General features: G+C 37.2%; 1 long non-coding RNA gene across 3 annotated transcripts in view; it reads left to right on the forward strand.

Moving 5' to 3' along the window:
* The window catches only part of LOC106034043 (uncharacterized), a 504,730-nt gene that overhangs the window by 73,200 nt on the left and 410,149 nt on the right, over positions 1 to 21,381 (forward strand). The window contains exon 2 of one of the 3 annotated variants that reach the window (XR_010833078.1): positions 5,974 to 6,081. The exons of the other annotated variants lie outside the window; for them this stretch is intronic. This is a non-coding gene — a long non-coding RNA (uncharacterized lncRNA). The remainder of the gene's footprint in view (positions 1 to 5,973; positions 6,082 to 21,381) is intronic. 3 annotated transcript variants of the gene reach the window in all.

Raw genomic sequence — 21,381 nt, forward strand, 5'->3', positions numbered from 1 at the left:
TGAACTCGTTTTCTTTTTCTTGTTGATTTTGCTAAATTTTACTCTCACAGCAAATTATATTGCTGTTCTCTTACATTTCACGTTTGATTGCTGAAATATTGTGGAACAATTTAAATGGGACTTCTATGAAAAAAAAATACACAGCTTTGTTTTTGAATTTAAACAGCATCCTTTACATTAAGGATAGTTGTTTTAGTTTAGGAATTTTATAGTAAAGAATTTCACAATAAAGATCCCAAGCTATCCCACTGTATAGAAAGAATTAAATACTTTGGATGATATTGGTGGATGGTCCTTTGAAAGCATGAAGTAAATGATGACATCCAGGAAATTAAAATGCAGCCTTGGTTAAGGCAGTGTTCAAACAGACTGATTATGGTACAATTTCTACATACAAAATTATTTCCCGTGAAGGCTTTGTTTCTAATCACAGATTCCCATGCAAATACCTGTTCTATTCCTTATCCTGGAAGACCAGGCATCTTCTAAGCATGCTGACAGCTCTACCCTGAGAACGCTCTTTCTGTCGGTAGGGTAGGCTAGTTGTGTATAGGCTGTTGGAAGCCAGCTCTTCATTGCTGCCAGTGAAGTAAAGTTGCACCTGCTTTTGTTTCTTGATATACATCCTTTAAGATAGGACAGACCCCTTTTCTCTGAAACTCTAAGTCTAGGACAAACCGTAATTTTTCCTTCATTTGTAGTGATTCATGTATTATGGACAACAGTCCAGAATGATACAGGGATTCGGGCAAGAGGGGGAGACTGACTGTCAAACTGTCTTTACTAAGAAACCTTAAAAGTAAAGTATGACGTTCTGGATATTAAGGGTTATGAGAGTGGCAGAGGTTGCTATCAAAGCAGCAGTCTTTAGAAGAGGATTATGGTTCAATTGTCACAACTTACTGAAAACAAAGAGCAATGGCTGGTTTAAGAACACTGTCCTTTTGTTATGTGTTCAGTAAGACAGGGAAAGTGCTTTGCTCAGAGCAAATCTGATATGATCCTGATGTTTTTCCTCCCAAACTTGAAGACGATCCAAACAAAGTGATAGCCTTTAAATAATATGACCACTTTTCTTTTTTTGTGTGTGTATTTTCTTACTTTGTGCAAAAAATGATTGTACAAGAGAGTGACTATTGTGAGGAAATCAAAGTCCTTAATGAGTACACACTGACGTTTCTTAACTTGGAACTTGAGTCTTGGTACAGGACATTGGTGGACATAAGTCTTGGACTAAATTTATGCATGTTTTTATAGCTTGGAATGCATATGTGAGAAGATGTTCAGAATCTGAGCATCATTTTCTTCATTCAGAGGGGAGGTGGCACCAGCGTGCAGGGCTGATCACCTGTCTTCAGGTGGTTCAGCTGTGGGATTGAGCAAGAGCTAGTGGAAGTTGAGCCAGGTTTGCGTACTCAGGCAAGGAGGAAAGGAATATTCACAGGTGTTTGAGGGGGAGAGGAATGGCTATGTCATTCCATTCATATACCTGCAAGCACAACATATATTTTTTGCGGATACTGGCAAAATGGGAATTAAAACCAAAAGATGTTGTGTCCTACATTAGAACGCAGTGACAGTTGATTCAGCCTCCGAAAAGGCAGAAACAGAAAAAAAGTCTTAAACCACAGACTGTACACAGAATGTGAAAGTTGTCATGATCAAACATTGTTGATCCAAAATCTATTCTTGTGTAGTTCTCAAGTATTCCTATCTTATCTCATGAGAGAATCAATCTGTTCTCAGTGTATTTTCTGACCTTCTGATCTTCTGATCAAAATAGTCAGGCTTCTTAGGGACAGACTGTCATTATTTTCAACACAAGATATATCTACATTTTGGTGGAAGGAAGGACATGTACAGAATAGTCACAGAGTTAGAATTGCAAAGTTCAAAAAATAGCTGTATCTGTCTTGGGGATTTCTCATTTTGGTTTGCTTGAAACAAAGTAAGCCTGCACATATCCAATTGTGTTCAAATATTGTAATAACTCAGACCACATAAGAAAAGTGCCCCATCAGATATTGTGAAAGGTTATAAGAAAAGGGTTATTCTCTGACTATGGTTTTTAAAATAACCTGTTAAAATAACATAGTTATTAAAAAACTTTCATAATTATTTAGAACTCCAAATAGACTTTAACTCATTTGATTTTTATAGACTAGTAGTCTTTAATCTCCACAGCAGAATCTGAAGGGTACCTGTTACATACCGGTAAATTAGTTGTCAATCCCTTGGGCAGTATATTTTAATATCAGTATTATATGGTAGATGATATAAATCTTGTGTACGGTATTATTAGCTTAGGCAGCTGCTGACTTAAAAAGGCCAGTTTAACAAGTCACCACTGTATTATGTTTAATTAGGTACAGTTTATATAATGAGGTGTTCAGTTCTAATGGAAAGACATGCTGTGAGCAGCACATCTGCAGGAATAACTATTACAATCAGCATTGCAGAGACCCATGGAACTGCAAATTAGACTTACTTATCTAGAAATAAATTACATCCCAATGCCTTCATAAAGCTCATTAATTAATTCCACTGGCATAAAGGTCTTTTTCTTAATTTCATGTTCCATTAGCATAATAAACACAATTTGAGTTACAACAGTATGATCAGTTTAATGGATGCTATTTATTTTAGTTTTTTATTTAAAGTCCTGGTAACATAGAATTAACATCAATATGCTGTTTGGTCCTTTATTAAAAATTCCCATAGGATAACCAGCACAGATGTTCAATACAGCATCATATATTTGCTGCATTTTATGACTTCACTAATTGGCCATATGGAAAGGTGTTGCTTGGGTTTAATTTTTTTTTTTTTTTTAAATCTGATAAATGGATTGTAATAGTCACAATTGGTTAGTATGTGCAGTTGTACAGGTTAATATACACTGCATGCTGGGAACAAAACAAAAGTAAACAAAGTTTTTAAGTCCATTGATTAGTAGTAGACAGTACCAATATACTTCACAGTATATTAAAATCCATTTCACTAATGTCTAGATCCTGACATAATTATAATTCTCTAATTTATGCAGACACTGTCTAATCTGAAGAAAATGTTAGCAGCTATTTGTTTAGTCACAGCTAGGTTATAGATAACTTTATTGTTGTTCCATTCAGCTTTTCATGAGCCCCACATTTCATGATAAACTACACAACAAATTTTGTTTTTATTTTATATTGTCCAACTTCTTACGCTAAAGACTACCTGTTAATATAACCAAGCTAATTCTGTTGTCAGCTTGGTGTATATATTTTTTAAAGCTTATCTCTTATATTGTTTTCCCATTTCCTAGTATTTTCTCTCCTCTCTGCATTTAGTATGAATGACTATCACTGCAAATATCTTCTCCTTCAGCCTATAATGAAACCACTTTCCCATGTTACAGAGTGATTTGGGGTAGTACTCATCTGTCATATAAATCCATCATCTGATTTTTCACATAAAAACTGATTTCTGTCATTACACTGTAATTCACCTTTCTGTTTCTCTCTTACTCACTTTCAAAAATCATCTGAACAGGAGTTATCTATCTCTGCTGCTGTGATTTCCTTCTATTACATGACCTCAATTACAGTATCAGAAAGAACTGCACCAGAGCAGATGAGGACAAGTTGCCTAATTTCAGTGTGTGTGTCTGTATGGGCATACACGTATACAAATACATAGTTCTTAAGGGTTACGTGAAAGCATTTTGCTTTGAAGAGTGCTCTGTAGCTCATTGCAGTTTTAATACTCCCAACCCCACACAGACGCATACCCTTGGGGTTTGGGGTTTGAGCTTGTATGTTTTTTTAAACAATTCTTATTCATAACATTAACAGCTGGAATTTTTAAGGCTTTTAAACATGTAACTAATCTGAAGAATTAAATTCCTTTTATCTTGAAACTTAGGTCTATATCATAAATAGAAATTGTCTAGTGACATACAGAAGTAGCCTTTAGTACAATCCCTTGTCGTTGATTCTGAGCTATAGAACACACTGGTTGCACAGAGCAGTGAAGTTGTATCATCAGACTAATGTCTCTTTCTGTATAGAGCAGATGCTGGAATGAAATTTTTAAAAAGGATGCTACATGTTCACAAAATTTGGCAAAATGACAAAAGATAGCTATTTTCAGATGTCTCAGTATTATGGGTCCTAAGACACATGTCAGAAAAACTGATTTTTCACTGAAGGACAAAGCTAACATTATTACACAGCTGCATTGTCTGTGAATATAAAAGATTTTCATGCGCTACATAGTCACACTATGTAAAGTGACAACAGGGGGTTGATTCTATCCCATATTTAAGAAATGGAGACTTGAAAAACCTGTGCATTTTCCAATCCTCGTATAGATATTTGTTAAATAGTTCAATCTGGAAATCTATGTTATAGGTTTTTCAATTTAAAAATATGCTGGGAAAATACTGCCAAGTCTTAGCCTTTTGCAGATGGTTGGGCTAGATGTGGTTAGGTGAACAATCACGTATAGTCTGTCTTTAGCAGTCTAAAGTCAACCCTGTCCAAACTATGTGGGCATGTGTATGCTAAACCTTGCTCAGATGGCAATGAGCTACTTGAGGGGAGGGACTGAGTGCATTTGGGACAGAGGGAGAGGCAGGCACTTGGAAAATACGGTATCAGAAAGTGGTTCAGGTGATGGTAGCTCTTACTGGATTGCTGTAAAGTAGGAGTGAAGAAGTGAGCTGAGCAGTAAGAATCCGTGGGGACTCTGCAGCCACCCATAGAGCTTTACAGAGATTCTTTTTAGCCTGCTATACGTTGCTCTGAGAGCTTAATCTTACCTCTTGTTAGCTGGTGTGATTAGCTTATGTTACAAGTGCAACATTGCTGTGTGGTCTGGCAGGTGAACGTAACCTGCAAGGAAGTTCTGAAAAGACTGCACTGGCCATTAGAAGGAAATCTGTCAGAGGATGAAACCACATTGCTTTACAGCTGGTTGCCCAGGGCTATTTCTGTGCTTTGTTCTGATATCTAAACCTGTGATTCCAGAATTATCTACAGAATTATATCCGTAATGGCAAGTAAATGGCATAGAAGATTTTTGGAGAATCTTCTACCCTGCTTTCACAGCACCTAAGGTATCAGCCTGCATGAAGCTGAGCTCTTTGAGCTGCCTGGCAGTGCACTGAGTACATGGCAACTATTTTTTTCTCATCTGTCTTCTGTGATGGACAACACTATCCTGTCCCCACTTCCACCAGCAACCTTGCACTGTGCAGCTGAACCTCAGATACTAGTCGGGTTTGTAGGGTTGAGTGCTGGGCCTTGCCTGGAATGCACCGAGCAATTCTCTTTATCCGTTGGATTCAGACTACCAGAGAGGTTTTGTGATCAGAGAGAACAGGTTCTTCCTGCTGGTACTCATGCACCTGACTGGTTCCTTTGCTATCCCAAATGTTCCTTGTTTTTTCTTAAAATGTCAGAGGATGGAGAAAGAAAGGACAGCACTCTGGGAATAAGGAGACACTTTTAGACACTTTTCATTGAATGGGTCCTAGGACCCATCATCGGAAGGAGATGATTGTTCACTGATGGGCAAAGCTAACATTACACTGCTGCACTGCCTGCCCCCCCTCTGAGGGGCGATGTTCTGATGAAAGGCTGGCAAGAAAGAATAGGGAGAAACTGTAGCATAGGATGGCACACACAAAAGTTGCTACAAATAGTCATAGTTTTCTTTTGAAATAACTTATTTTTTGAATGTCATTTGGCATCTGATAGGGAAGTAGCAGAGAATCGTTCTATTTCAAGTGCAACAGGTTTGTGATTTGAGACTGACATGAGTTTAAAAACACTGTGTGAACTGTAGGTTTAGTGACTTAATGAAAGGTCCCCCTTCTGTTTGAGATACTGGAGTATGGCTAGATAGTTCAGGTTAGTAAAATACCTTTTTGTTGTCAAGGCTTCATATTATTTATGAGTAAAGTTTGTTTTATTCATTTTCTTGCAGATTCACTCAGCTGAAGTGAGGTCTTTGTTTTGGGGCTTTTGGGAATGGAAGAGAAGATGTTACAAAGACTAGAACATAGCTGCCTCATTACTCCTGGTCTAGCCCAAGGTGAGAAACTGAAGAAGGTAACTCAGGGAGATCCAGATAATGTGTGTCCTAAAAACCCTATGCAAAATCCAGTTTCAGGTAGAAAGGAAACATGCCCTGTCAGGCTTTGTGTTGTAGCTGTGTGTGTGTACTCGTGGCTTGAGATAGAACATCACATCCCATGGCATGGCTACAGGTATTATTTCACAGGTATGGGTGACGGAAAATTTGGCTAGGGAAGAGGCAAGTTGCTGTTAACTTCAGCCAGAGCCTAGTCATAAAATATGTACCTTTGAGTCAGAGCTGAATCAAACGCCTTTGCCACATAGGCCTAAAAATCACCTAAATTTAAATGGAATTAAAATGGGTTGCCTGGATAGAGAAGCTCTGTCAAGGATAGTTCAGATTCTCAAACCTCTCAGCCTTACCTAGAAACTTCGTGTCTAATTGGTATTCTAATATCGGGAGCTGAGATTTCTTAACAGTATGAGGAATTAAAACTAGAACTGAAAGGCTTTGTAATGCAGCCTTAATACAGATATTGACCAGATGTCAGATTAGTAGAATCAAGTAAAATACTAGTACAGTCAAACATATTTCTAAAAGCTATCCAATGCACGTTATTTCTACAGGGTATTGCAGACGTTTTATTTGCAGCTCAGTGATAAATATTTAAAGATCAGAAATATTATTTAAAAAGCTTCCAGGACTACAGGTGTCACTTTCCCAAGTAGAATCGATTTCCCCAAGTAGTTTATATCTTTGATCCTGTAAGTCTTCATAGAAATGTATGTATTACTTTCTGCTTACGAGTGCTGTAGTGTGCCGTATTTTGCATGGTCTCAGGGAAGAAATATCAGGCACCACGCTGAGGCCTTGGAATTCCAACCAACAATTGCAGTTTTCTGGCTGTTGATTTTTCCCACAGTTCTTGCTTAAAAAAGTAGATACTTCTAGAAAAAAAAATCATCACACAATAACGCATAGAGAAACTGAACAGTAACGCCAAGGTTGAATCCTTAGGCCTTGTGACCTTTTTTATTTGTTTAAACAGCCTCTTTTAATTAGTAATAGATACTGTTGCACTCAGATAAACATTAGTGATGATTGAAAACAGCACCTTACAAGCGAAGGATTTGTAGAAATTTAATACACATAGCTGAACTCAACTTCTTTAAGAAGTTGCTTTGTTCTTGTCATAACGCTTGAAGTTAATGGACAACTAAAATAGAATGGCTACATGTGTCATACACTGAGTGAAAAGGACTGACTAAAAGCCATTAGCGTCCAGAAAAGGAAGACACAGGCAGAAGTTATATTGCTTCCAGATGAATCCTAACTATTCCCCAACCTCTGTATTAGTATGACAGGCGAGGCGCAGGGCCATTAATCGAAAGGTCAGATAGTGCAATTTTAGCCAGATTTTCTTGATTGAAAAGGCACTGGAAAATTATCTAGAATGCTAGTGTTACCGCATCTACAAAATACTTTTTAAAAACTGTTTTAATGGCTTGATGGTCTAAGTGACAATTCTACCTGTCATACTAAAAGGGAAAGATAGCTTTCAACACTGCTTATGGTAGAAGTGCTAGAAAAGTTGAGTTATACTGCATTCTGAAAAAAACTTTAAATTCTTTTTTTGTTTCTTCAAAACTCTCTAATGCAGTTAAAGTGTAAACCTGAAAAACCCCTACTATTATTATTGTTCTCAAATTGATTTAATGTCAGCTCTCACACTTTCTTTATTACAGAATTATTTTGCTAATAGAACTATATCAGCATTTTATCCTGAATAGTTTAAAAAATAATAATTTAATAACTTACCCAGATCCTAATTATAGATTTTTGAATCAGTTTCATTAATCATATTTACTATTCATATAATTAAGGTGCATTTTAAACAGTCCACTGTTGACATCAAATACTATATACAAAGCAGGTACTTGAATATATGCAGCATAGAAAACTCCATTATAGACCATCTGTATGTTCCTAAAAAAAACATCTCAAACCCTCCTCTTCAATTTTCAGATGTGTATAGCTAGAGGTTTTCTGCTGAAAAACATACAATACCTGTTGGTTTACTGTGTTTTGCTGTAAGAGGAGAAGATGCTATTGTTTTATATAAAAACCTTTCATTTTCCCCTTTTGGTCACAGACGTTGTTCTGTACATCTATGGAAGTATGGTTCTGAGGGAGGTGGAGCAGATGTGTGGTCAGGTAGTGGTCTATTGTCATTTGACTTAGCACAAGCAGAAGCATTGTAAGGCTTGTGTAAGAGATCAGATAAAATCATCTGATGAAGCTGTTTAGGCTTGAAAATTCATTAACCTGGACTCTTTTTTTATGGATGAGCTTTCTGAGACTTCTTTTCCATTTCATTGTGTTAGAATGTAAGTGCTGTTTGTTAGTAATAGTTAATTGTTCTGTACTGTAGATAGTATGATACATTTGGGACCAAAATAGGAAAAAAAACGGTGTGCATGCTGATATCATGCTTATGAAAGTACTCCTGCTGAATTTTCTTACACGTTGTGGTGTAATGTAGCCTGATGAATTGTGTTCATAGTATGTGCAAACACCCTTTAAGATGTCAGTCCCTCTTTCTGTCACTCCTAAATAACCTGGCTATTTTTTTTTCACTTTGCATTAAAGACATATGGCTTCTCCACTGTTGATACCGTTTATCATGAAATAATACCACTGTCCACTGTTCCCTTTATGCCCTATGCCTATACAACTGTCAAAGAAAAAAAAAACGTTCTCCCTTTCTGCTAATGTTTACCAACTTAAGAGATTTTGTTGTCAGCCTAGTGCTCTCAGAAGGAAATCAATGACTATGCAGTATGGAACTTCCAACGGAAAGACTCAAATTGTCTTCCTTTTTATTTCTTAGGCCACTTTCCATTAGTGTAGTAAAATGAAAGAGGGTGCTAGTGCCCAAGATGTCAAAAATGAGTCCTATTTTCAGTTATGTGTTGCTTTTTTTCCTTTTGCTCTTACTTATCCTAAATAAATTTGTCCAGAGGCTTTAATCAGTCTAATGTAACATTATAATCAATTTTATGAGTTATGAAACCATAGTGAATGGCAAATGGCAACAGAGGGCACTCAGTACCTTATAGGGTTGGATCCATAGTGAAAGTTGATGTTTGAAGAGTAAACTTCATACTAGTTTAGGAATTCGTGGTATAATAGCTTTCCATTGCTAGGTTTCATTATGAAGTTTTGCTTAGACAGATGGAGAAGCAAGGCTGCATGACAGGATGTACATAAGGATGTATCCTGATTTCATAGGACTTGCCTGCACTGGGCAAATGATGTACTGCAAAGTGTATTTCCTTGTTTTAGATAATGCTTTAATGATGGTGCTTTACTCACATATAGTTTGGAAAGGACTTTGAACCCATATGTATTGGATCCAGAAGACAAGCCTTCAGGTTTCAGTGTGTATCTCATTTTTACTTTCACGTGACAGCTTAACCTGTTACTACTTGATTATAATTAGGTACTTGATTTTCATCAACAATAATTTCTAAGTGAAGCACTTTATGTATTTTTAAAGCATATTTTGTTTAATACTGAGTGATTTCAGCCAAGGACATCAATTTCTGTGCCTCAGTTTATTTATCCATAGTCTGATGAGAATTTACCTACCTCAAATATGATATCTGTGTCAAAAACAACTATTTAGCATTTTGAGCTCCTATTGGTCTTAGTGATAATTTTAACTTGTCCCCCTATACTATCATACATTGACCTTAGAAATCCTAACACTATAATTGTTTTTTATATACCTTAAAAAATAGTAAATTTTCCAACATCTTCTCTTTTCACTTATTACCATAGCGTGCCTCTTATTAATCTTGTTGTACAATTCTAATTTCAAAGTCACATGTTTATCTGAGTTTCTAACCTCTGAAGTACTGCCTAGGATTAATCCAAGCTTAGTCTGTATAGAGAGAGTCTTTTGTTTCTCTTCCTTTTTCTTGCTTTACCAGGATATCGCCTGTGTAAGCAAAATCAATGTAAAATGCCTGCTAGAAATGTCTGGAAGTTATCATAAAAGGTTCTATGACACAAATGACAGTCCTGGAGAAGTTTGAAAAGTGCTTACATTTGCTTCAGTTTTGCTCGGAATGTTGTAGTTTGAAGAGTGGAGTCTGGCAGCACCCGAATGTGTGCACATAGTCATGGGGCTGAGTTTCATTGAACCATTTTCTGTGCAAAGTAAAGGTAACCAAAACAGTCAAGGGTAAAGGACTGTTGGAAAATTTTTACTGAAAAAATTGCTTGTGTAATTTGTGGATATAAAATATATGAATCCCGATTCCTTTTGCATTTATGTGCTGTACGTTGTTTGAGGCCCTTATATGGACACAACAGCAAGGATGGCTGGGGGTTATAAAGAAAAACAGCTACAGACCGATTGGAAAGAATGCTTTGGTGAGGGAAGGACTGGCAAGGTATGTGGAAGGAAATTCATTGTGCAGCCTGTCATGGACAAGCAACTGATTTGGAGGGGAAAAGGGAAAAACACGTTTCAAAAAATAACTGAACTGTTAGAGAAAAATAGTTGGATACTCAGTAGTATGTATCTGAGAGATAACTGACCCAGAAAGAGGTTCAGGAAAGGGGAAATGCTTATAGATTTATTGTCTTTTTTTGTGTGCATGTGTGGGTGCGTTTGTATGTGTATGTGTATAATATATGTATATTTACATGTGAGGCTCTTGTGCTCTCTCACAAAGAACCGTGTGTGGAAATCTGATCAAAACCTACTTGATTCCTGCTTTTTTGCTGTTATACACGGAGGACTAACCTCAAAACTGGATAACACATGAATGTATGGAAGGTGAATGCATATGCTTTGGGGGAGTCTGATGGTCTGGCATTGGTCTCGGTGACAAGAACATCAACTCTGAGTGGTGCTAATCTCAGAGGGTAACAGGGAAGGGGGCAGAGAGACAAAGACTACCCAAGAAGTGTGACACACTACAGGAAAAGGGACAGAGAGGGAGGGAGCCTGTTCTGAGAAACTCATATTCTAAGGCGTGAAACATAGCAAAACAGTCTAGGGAGAGTTCGACAAGGGGAGCTCCACACATCTCTAAGTATTATGGGTTTTGAAAGAGTTGAGGGGTTAAAAGATTTGTCTTGAGTGGTCAGTAGATACTGATTGCCTGATATCTATGAATTTTGAAGCTGCTTTTTCTGTGAGGGATTGTAATACAGCAATAGCTTCATTCTCTAGCAGTAACACCCTGTGGAGATAGCTATTTCTGATTTTTCACAGAAGTATCTGCTAGTTACACACAGCATTTTCCTTTTCTCAGAAGCCCTCATGATACACTTATGTAGAATTTTATTTATGCCATTTCAAATTCAGAGAGGTGAGCATGGATCCCAGCATGTAGAAGAAGAGATTTTGCTAGTCTATAAGATAAGTCGTGGCAGTTGTGGTAGGGACTTTATTCTCAGCATTCTGTCTTATCCAGCAGCTGGGTTGGAATCCATAAATGTACCTGCTTACCATTCCTGGAAGTTTAATTGGCACTGTACCTGTTTTAAAAGGAGATATATTCTTTAGGGTTATTGAAAGACTACAGTCCAAGTTTTGAAAGTATGAACAATGTTATGGTACAAATACAAATGTAGGCTTAAAAGATGTGCTTTCTGAAATCCATAATTAGAACATTTTGCTACCCATGAAGTGGTTGAAATAGATCAGTGTACTCTTCTTGGTGTTTGTTTGTTTGTTTGCTTTTCCTGGGTGGAAGAAATTCATAGAGGTTGGAGTTGCCTGGGTACTTCAAATTTTCACTTCAGATGTTGTATTTGTGAGCACATTCATATATGTGTTTTCGTAGAAAGAAAGAGGAGGAAAAACCACTGTGTATATGTGTACTTGAATATAATACGTATTTGCAGTGACCAAGCTGGAAGGGTCTGAAGATCAGATTTCTAAAACTGCTTGGGGCTCATCTGACTCTCATTCTGAAACCTGTTAGCAGTTCCCAATGACTTCAATGAGACCAGAGTTAAATTAATACTGAAGCTTTTGAAAATTTAGCAATTTATTTTCTGAACTGTGATTGAATATCCTGACCTGGTTCTCATCTGCTGCTACTGAAAATTTAAAAAGCAAAAATTTAAATAAAAATTAAAAATTTAAATAAAAATTGGCTAAAAAAAAACTGGCTAAAAATTTAAATAAATAAGTAAAATATTAAAAAAATAAAATTTCTTAAAATTTTCAAAATTTGTTGAACACTTGCCTACTCTTTCATCTCCTTGTGCGAATCTTGCTGACTGCCTGCGGGATAAGGTGTATGCTAGTACAGTTTAGAATAAGATGATTCTAACAGTGTGCTTTTCTTATAAGGATGACTACAAAAAAGAGCCTAGCTGCTGTTGAGGATGGTCACTTGCCATGCTACTGAATTGCTTTCTTAGACGTATTTCTTAAAATCTTTGCCAACATCTTAGAAATGAAGAATTTTAAGAAAGTAAGAGTTGCTATGTAATCAATTCATCTTTTACAGCAAGCTCTTCCAGTTTGAAATAGGCTACTTAAAAGTAGAGTCAAAAGTAGGGGAGTAAATTAGCGTAGCATTTTGCTGAAGTTGTGTATTTAAGGGAGAATTATGCATAGTGCACTTGTTTCACCAGATCCAGATAGCTACTCAGGAATTATAAATGCTTTAACAGCCTGAAGCAGTATTTTGCAAAAATACACAATGATGTTTGTCCTTTTCCTCAGCAGCTTTCATGAGACTGTTTCTATTTAGGATAGCATGTTCAGAAACATTAAAGACTTCTAAATGCTTCTATTAGATACTTCATTAAATTGGATGTAAAGCAGAGAAGGGTGGATCTAGCTAACAAGTACAGCTGCTTCCTGGGCTGGCTGGTCAATGTCTGCAGTGCTGGCTTGGGTATTTGTCAGTAAAGTCTGCCAGACTTAAAATGCTGTGTTTTGTTCAGTAAAGATGTGTCTCTGGTGAATTGCTGAGATTGAGGTTCCAGGGCCTTTTATGCCGTACTTCTGGTTCATCTCGTTTGGCTGTTTTCCGAACAGGGTAAAGGTATTGCAATCACAGTGAAAAGCATGAACTCATCGAATGCGGTTTAAGAAACAGCTCTCTCTTAATCCAAAAAAGTGGTAGCACTGGTAAATCTGACCTCATCTGAAATGTGAATCTTGCAGACACTTATTTACCTTCATAGAAGGCTTATATTCCTATTGACTTTGCAAAGGGCCTAGACCTTATTGTAGCTGTGGAAGTTATCCTCATCTGCATAAGTACTGCGTTCTTTTTTTTTAGACTTGCCAAACCATCAACCAAGCTGATTACATACAAGAGTAAGTTCCACAAAGTGTTTATTTATTTATATTTAGAATACTGCTTTGTGGTTTTAAAACTTCTGCATTTGATTTCTCCTTGGTATAGTTCAGGCCATGTATTATGTAGAAGGGTATGTCGGAGTACTTAGTGTAGAAAAGTGGATGTAGCGTAGAGGAGGTGTCATCCCCACTTACTTATTTCAGCTGTAATTTGGAAAGACCTAATATTTACCGATACATCTGTTGGAAATTACTCCACAAATATATGTTTTGCCTCTGTGATCCTAGAGCTCTCCCCCCTTTTCTTTTTCAAACGCAAAAGTTGCACTCATTGTTAAATATTCAAATCTGTGATCAGTGTTACGTTCTCCAGTTATGTTCTCCAGTTGTATGGTCAAGGATTTCCTCTTATCCAGGCATGCTCTGCCTGAACTGACTTGAGCCTGGATACATGGTTGCTAGGTTTATGCAGGCCTGTTATGTGCTTTTGCTTGGCTTGACTGGGCTTAATTTGGGATCTCTGTACATCAATGTCACTAACTTTTCTCCTCTGCATTAAAATTTCATTTTCTATTTCATTGTATCTGTGATTTTGCTTTATCTGGGCTATCTCACCTCACTGTTTCCCTGGGTAATAAAGGGATGATCTGGATACTGAGTTAGTATTTTCAGTACTGTTCCTTCTTCCTCTCTCAGCATAGCAGAATATCTTAGTTGCTTTTGTGGCCACTTTTTTTTGGCTGAGCAGCCCATGGTGCCTCTAGCTCTGTCCTCTCTCTACTCCTGTGCCATTCACAGCCCCTCAGAATACAGGCTGAAGTTATTCCTTCTGGTTCACGATACTTTGCTCATTCCTGTAGTATTTGGTGAGTTCACATTGCATTCTACATTCATCCACTGTCCTTAGATCTTTCCATCAGTTCCTCAGAAGTGTCTTAAAATGTGACAGCTGCAAATGCAAATTTGCTTATTCATATATACTTCCTTTTACAGACCAACAACAATTTTAAATATCTGAGCAACGATAGATTTCATTGGAAAGTTGCATTCACAAGTGCAGTTCAGTGAGGATCTCGGAAGGATATGAAGTAGATAGTTTTTAATATAGAATTTTCTTTTAAAACAGAAATTATCTCCTACATAATTCTGTAATGAAATGGGTAAGCAAACAGGTAACAGTGTCCATAAAGCAAAAGTGTGAGCTGGCAGCACCACAGTGCAAACTGCAGGCTGAATTTTTCTTAACTCATGGTAAATGTAAGATAACTTCCTCCTTAGTAATGGGGCAAGAATGGGGAATTAGCACAGAGTAGCTGTAGTGCTGCAGTATTACACTCCAGCTTGCTGCATCTAATTGTTTATTTATCCATATTGTAATAGCTCTCTACAACTCAAACTTTTCCCCTCATTTTGTGATTACTTAATTTCTCTAATAGCTCATTGTTATTGTGGAAGAGCTGCACAGGAGGCAAGTCCAACAGCCTTAACATTTCAATCTGCTTCTGAAACATTTATTTGCATCGCATTCTTCTATTAAGAAAATAGCGTGCATTAACAGCAAAATGAAACAGACTCTGTTGTAGAGGGCTTATGTGGGCGTTGTTATTAGGAACAGGATTAAGGGGACTGTCTTCTGCTCTCCACATGTGTTGGGGTAGGTGTGATCATGCCCAGTGTGACACAGGGGACAGAAGCCCTCTTTCACTTCCTCCATCCAGATCATAGATGTGTTGAACGGGGCTGCTGCTCTGACTGCTGCCATGAAGGATGTGTATGCCTGTTCACAGTCAGGGCTTTCAAGCGTTTCATTTACCACACACAGTTCTTCCTTGGTCTTTGAACAGGCTATAAGGCCTGTTCCACATTTTGAATCCTTACATCATCCTGTTCTGCGCATCCTTTAGGTGCAGAGTTTTTGGTGTACAGGGTATACACTCTTAGCAGATTCTGTGAGTCAGGTGTTCATAAAACTCATGCAGTATTGCATCTGTGTGTAAATTCTAAAAATTTTAAATCCAAGTGATACACAAATCTTCAGTGAATAGGTTCCCGTACTCCCTGTCATTTATTTTTATGGCTAATGGATTTTTTTATATTCCATTTACTACAAGTTTTCATTTGGCAGAATTAAGCAGTGCATGAGAAGTGCTTCAACTTGACTTTGATGTACATTCAGTATCAGAAGGAAAGATCAAACCTTTTATCTCCAAACTACAGATCAATTACCTTTCTAAACACTAACCTCATAATTTTCCTTTAAATAAAAGAAAGAAGAAAAAAGGTACCACGATCAGCTGTATTAAGACAAGAAAAATGAAAGTGGTTAGAAAAAATGGAGGCATCATCTAAGATAAGGTACAAGGGAGCATAGACCTGCCATTGTTGGATTAGATGTAGGTGCACAATAAATAATCATATAGAATATAAAAAAGGAAATGGCACCTTAGATTTAGAAGTAAAAAAAATAAAATCTTAATTTATTGAAACAAGAAGATAGCTAGCTTGCTAATGAATTAAATATATGTCAGGGTTTAAATGTAGCACAGCTTCTGAGTTGTTGGAGCAGGTGACTATCACCAGCAGATTTTGATGATACTATGCTTAGGATGGAATAACCACTTGTTTCCAAAAAAAAAAAACCAAACCAAAAAACAGTCTGTAATATCCTATGTGAAGGTCGGTCTCGTAGATTTCATTCCTTAATATTCTAGCTGACATTCCCATTTTCTGAACTATGAGTCTTTAGATACATAAGTCTTAGATATTGTAGTATCAAGAAGGCTACTATGTGCAGCATTGCAAATAGGTACAGAAAATCCTCTCACTATAGTACTTATGTGACTGGTAAACCAAAACTTCCAAATTATTATTATTATTATTGTTATTTTATGTTTTTACTAGGACTCTCATAATAGCACAGACAGGCTCTACGTATGAGTGCTTTTCAATTCAGCACCGTAAGGCTTAAAAAAATCATTTAATAAAAATAAAATCATCAGGGTTCAGTGTAGGTGATAAAGTACACTTAATACTAACATCCTGTTACACAGCTCTCTGCTGTATAGGTTCAACTTACGAGGTATTTTTCTGTTCTGTTGAAAACGCATGACATTGAGTTATTTTTTCAAGATGGAAGAAGTGAAACTGTTATTGTATTCATTTATATTCAAACAATATTAAATATGCTAGTTTAAAAACACAAGAATCCTCCTCTTTGAAACTAACAAAATAGTCAAATGCTGAAGAAGCTATTCAAAATTGTCTTTTAATAAAAGTTTAAAGTCTTCAAAATATATTTGCCCCTCGAGCAAACTTTTTTCATTTAATATTGTGTCTGTTAATTAGTGCTTCAAATTTGCAAATTCTTTATTGGTTTATATCAATGTAATACCCAAAGCTCATCTCATTGCCAGATTTGAATGAAATATGATCCTGTTTATTCTATTAAAATGAAGGCTTGAAATTGTTACCCAAATGCCACAGGAATTCTTGCCATTTTCTCATCAAATTCCTCATCAGATTTTTTGTTAAAGTCACATTGTTTTAGATTTTGAGCCTTGGCATTTAAATGAAATTCAATGTGCCCCAGTGGAGGAAACATCTGCAGGGACATATTATGTACAATATCCATTCCAATCAAGCGGTAGTGTACTGTGTGCCTGAATGAGAAGCTTATTCTTGCTCCACTTAGATTTAGCCTGATGTGGCTATTGAGTCAATCTGCAAGAAGAAATGCTTAGAAAATTAAACAGAACAGAAAAGATTTTTTTTAATACTCAGAGCAAATACTTCCACTTGCACATTATTAATTTCAGAATGACATTTTTTAAACGAAACCTGAAGGAGTTTGGTGCCAAATTCCCTGTGAAATTCAGTGTGATTTGAGAATCAGACCCCCCAGGGTGCCTTGGCAAGTCCTCTCTGTGGGTGATTAACACTAAGGGTTTTCTTTGAATATAAAATTATGATACACAGAAACTGAAGGCAGTAGAGTGGGGTTGGGAAAGAAGGAAAAGAAGGAAAAGAAAAAGGGAAAATCCTGCAGCAGCAGTGGATATTTGTGGAACCTGCTCCCTTTTCCTAGTGAGGAATTCAGACCAAAAAATAAAAGAATAAAAAGTCTCCTAAAAGCTTCTTATGGTGAGAGAGCCCTCTGCCATCCTTCAGAAGGCTTTTTTTTGTTTGTCCAGGCAGAACACCTGCCCGTAACTCCTCTTCTGCTGCAGGGCTGTGAATGAGAGCTGTAGCTATGAGCTTTTCAGCTTTTTTTAATAAAGTCTAGAAGGGATGTGGCTGTGGAGGTGAGGGGCCACTCCGGAGAATCACTAGTATTGATCTGTAGTTAGCACTCCAGGCCATGAGGACCTCACCAAGACCTCACCACATCCAAGTTTTGGGCCCCCCAGTGCAGGAAGGACATCAATAAACAGGAGCAAATTCAGCAGAGGGCTAGAAAGATGGCTGTTCACAGTGGTGTGTAGTGGGACAAGGAGAGAAAACATGCATAAATTGAAAAAAAACCAGAGGTTCTGACTGGACATAAAGGACAGCTGTGTCACGTTGAGCAGTTGGTCATTGGAACAGGGAATGCAGACAGGTTGTGAAGTCTCTGCCGTTGAGGTTTTCATCACCAGGTTAGAAGCAGCTCTTCTTAACCTGACCTGAGTTCAGAGCAAACCTTGCTATGAACTTGAGTTTGGACTAGAGACCTACTGAGGTCTCTTCCAACTGGAATTTTCCTATGATACAACTGGCTTTACAGAGGATGTTTTGTGTTTCTGTTTAAAATCCTCCCTACTCCTTTCTTTCCCTGCCATACTTGAATCAAACCCCAAAGTACTCATATTTCAACATTATGTCTAGGACTTGGATGTAGTCTGAATTACAGGTATTGCCTTCTCTAGCCATATTGTGTTTTTTCACTTTATTCCAGATGCTGTCGTATGAATATAACAGTTCCGCAGTGTCCTTATTCTACCTTCTTCACATTATTATTTAGACTTATATCAATGTGATCCTCCAGTGGTTTATAGTTTCTCTCAAGAGCACTTCTGGAAGAAATGATTAGTAATTAAAAGTCAAACAAACAACCCCCCCCTTCCCTCCCCCCCCCCCCCCCCCCCCCCCCCCCCCAAACACACACACACACACACACACATGAAAACCAAAACAAAACCCAACAAAACCAAACAGCAATACAGTCAGGAAAACTGGTCTGATACAGTCACCAGACAGAGATCGTTCAATTTGTAGGGTACGGTGAGAAAAAAGAATAGTTATAATGAAACAGCAAATTTATGGTAGATTTGGAATTCCATGTGTATCTTTGTTTATAAAATATGCCCATCTGACAAAAGCAGGCACATTAAAGCTTATGAACATATGATTAACCTAGGCATTGTAGTTCTAAACTTCTCACGTTCATGTCTGTTTCCTTCAAGTTTCATGAGATGAGAGAGCTGCACGCTGAATTTGGAATTGTGCAAATCTGTACAGCAAGAAGTGCTACTGAAAGTACCATGGTTGAAATCTTCTGCATCAGATACCCAGAAAATATTAATGTACTGTTAACAGCCAATCCTAACTGTCAAAGCAGCCCTGAAGTAAATAGGCAGTTTCTTAGGCAGAAATTAGGTAGAGCAGAGAGAAAGTGAGCAGATCAAATTGCACTACAGTGAGGCCTCTTTGTGACAGTTTGGTACACCCTATAGCTAACTTCATCAAAAACGGTCATTTTAAGCACAAATTGTAATGCATCATCTTAAGAAATGACCCATAAATCCTTTTGTTTCTGATGTGAAGGTATTCAGAAACTCTAACTGCTTTTACCTATTGTGTAACTGAAGATGCTGTTTAAAAAAAATAGCACTCTCTCTCCCCACTCCTCACCGCGACCTGTGAAATTTGTTTTCTTTCATATTTTACATATAGCTGTGTTGAGTACAAATGGAGGATGAAAAGCAAGTGTTGATAGCGTGGGCTTTTCTATCATCTGACAAGCTAAGCAAGTTGTTTGGGGCTTTTTGGTGGCCATAAAAGGATAGAAAAAAGCTGATTGGAACTGTTTTTCCATTCTGGTCCTGCATAACCATTAAGGGCAAGTCATGCTCTGTGGAGACTGCAGTTTAAGTATGTTTTAAATAGAAATATGAAGCATAGTACAATAGTTCTGTGCTTCTGCGAATATTTTGGTCATAGTGGGATAAACAGGAGGAGAAGCATGAACTAAAACATTGCCATGCTTGTTCAACAATTCCCCTCACTTCTGCTTGCAGGAAGGAAGAGGGCTGATGACATGATAACTGAATAAATATGTACAGCAAGGCTAGATTGTTTCTTTTCTCATAATGTTTCTGCCTTTGCTGTATACTTCAATAGTACTGTGAAAAATGTAGTGCTAAAATAGCATCAGATTCCATGTTTATTTTTCTCAGTGACTCCCTATTACATTTGCAGAGTTGACATGTCAAAGATGAACTTCTGAACTGCCTCTTCAGCAAACTCAACTGGTTTCTGAATGTCAGTCAGATTCTTTCTAGCTCAAGCATAATTATCACTAATAAAAGTTTCAGTAGGTCTAACTCTGCTTTCAGTTATAGCTAGGTTATCTCCTTACCTTTCACATGTAGAATACAGGATTTTTTTTTCTCTTGCCATTATTTGATTAGTGAAATCTGGTTTTGCATTTGTGTTACAGAACTGTAATTCTTCACAATGCATGACTTGAATCTGCCTTGCATTCCTTTAGCTGTACTGTCTATGCAATGCTAAAATGAGTAAAAATAGTAAATATACTTATTTATTTATTTTGGTCACTAAAGGTAATAGATATGATTTTGAAGATAGGAAATTTTATATGAGGAGCAGAATTCTTGAATAAGCAGTCACTGTTTTTACAGGCAGAGTACATGTTCAGAACAGAAAGCTGCTAATACCACAGAGATAAAAGGATAATTTACACTAATTTATGAAGCTAATTAATCAAATGAACTGAGTATATTAACCAGTTGGTGATACTCTGCCAAGCAGGAACTGAAACAGTCAGAAACTTCTTCAGACATTTTTTTTTTATTACAGTGACATACTTTAACTTATATTACAGGTTCCCTACAGTGGTAACCCTTTCATAAACACTGGCAGCTTATGCTCCTTTAATAAACAAGAAATGTTAATGCCCACAATGTCCAGGCAGATTCCTCTTTTTATCATATGATTTTCTATTTGAATTACCAAGAATGAAAGATATAGCATGTGAAGACCCCTCTGGCTGTAAATACTATGGGTTTGAAAATATTTTAAATGTTTAATACATGATTATTAATATGACCAGCAGGGCTTTATCTGAATTTTGTAGCACATTTAAAAAATATTGAAATTGTGATTCTGTGCATCTTCAGAAGAAGATGCTGCAGTGGAAAAATGCAATGTTTCTACTAAAACTGTGGTAAATATAAAACCAAGGAAAGTTTGTTTTCAATTGCCTAGGGTCTGTGTGGGATACAGGGGCAATGTATTTCAGTGTTAGATTTGTTGGTAAAACCATCAGCAAATATGGAGCAAAATGCTTCAGGAGAGATGCAAGAGTTTTGCAAAGGCAGGCTAGACTGGGGCACCTGAGTTCTTTCAAGTGGAATTAAGGGTCGCTTTCTGACGTGACAGAAATGATGTGTAATGAATCCAATTCATCTCTTTTAGAAATCAGGGGGAATGGGACATGTAAAATGAGATTTTTTTCTGAGTGTCCAAGGCAAATCTGCACAAATACTTTCTCAAATTGTGGAGTGCCTAATTCAGGTGATGCGTGAACTTCTTCCCAGTAGTACCGCTGTACCACGGCTTGTCGACATAAGCAGATGGGCTACAGGCTTCCATCCGCCTTGCCTGTTCTGGCACATTGACATCACCAGCAGTAACCTGGGAAGAACTGAAACCTATGTATCTGGAATGAAGATGTATGGCCAAGACTGATATGC

This window comes from Anser cygnoides, chromosome 8, assembly GCF_040182565.1.
Source record: "Anser cygnoides isolate HZ-2024a breed goose chromosome 8, Taihu_goose_T2T_genome, whole genome shotgun sequence".
Taxonomy (NCBI): Eukaryota; Metazoa; Chordata; class Aves; order Anseriformes; family Anatidae; genus Anser; species Anser cygnoides.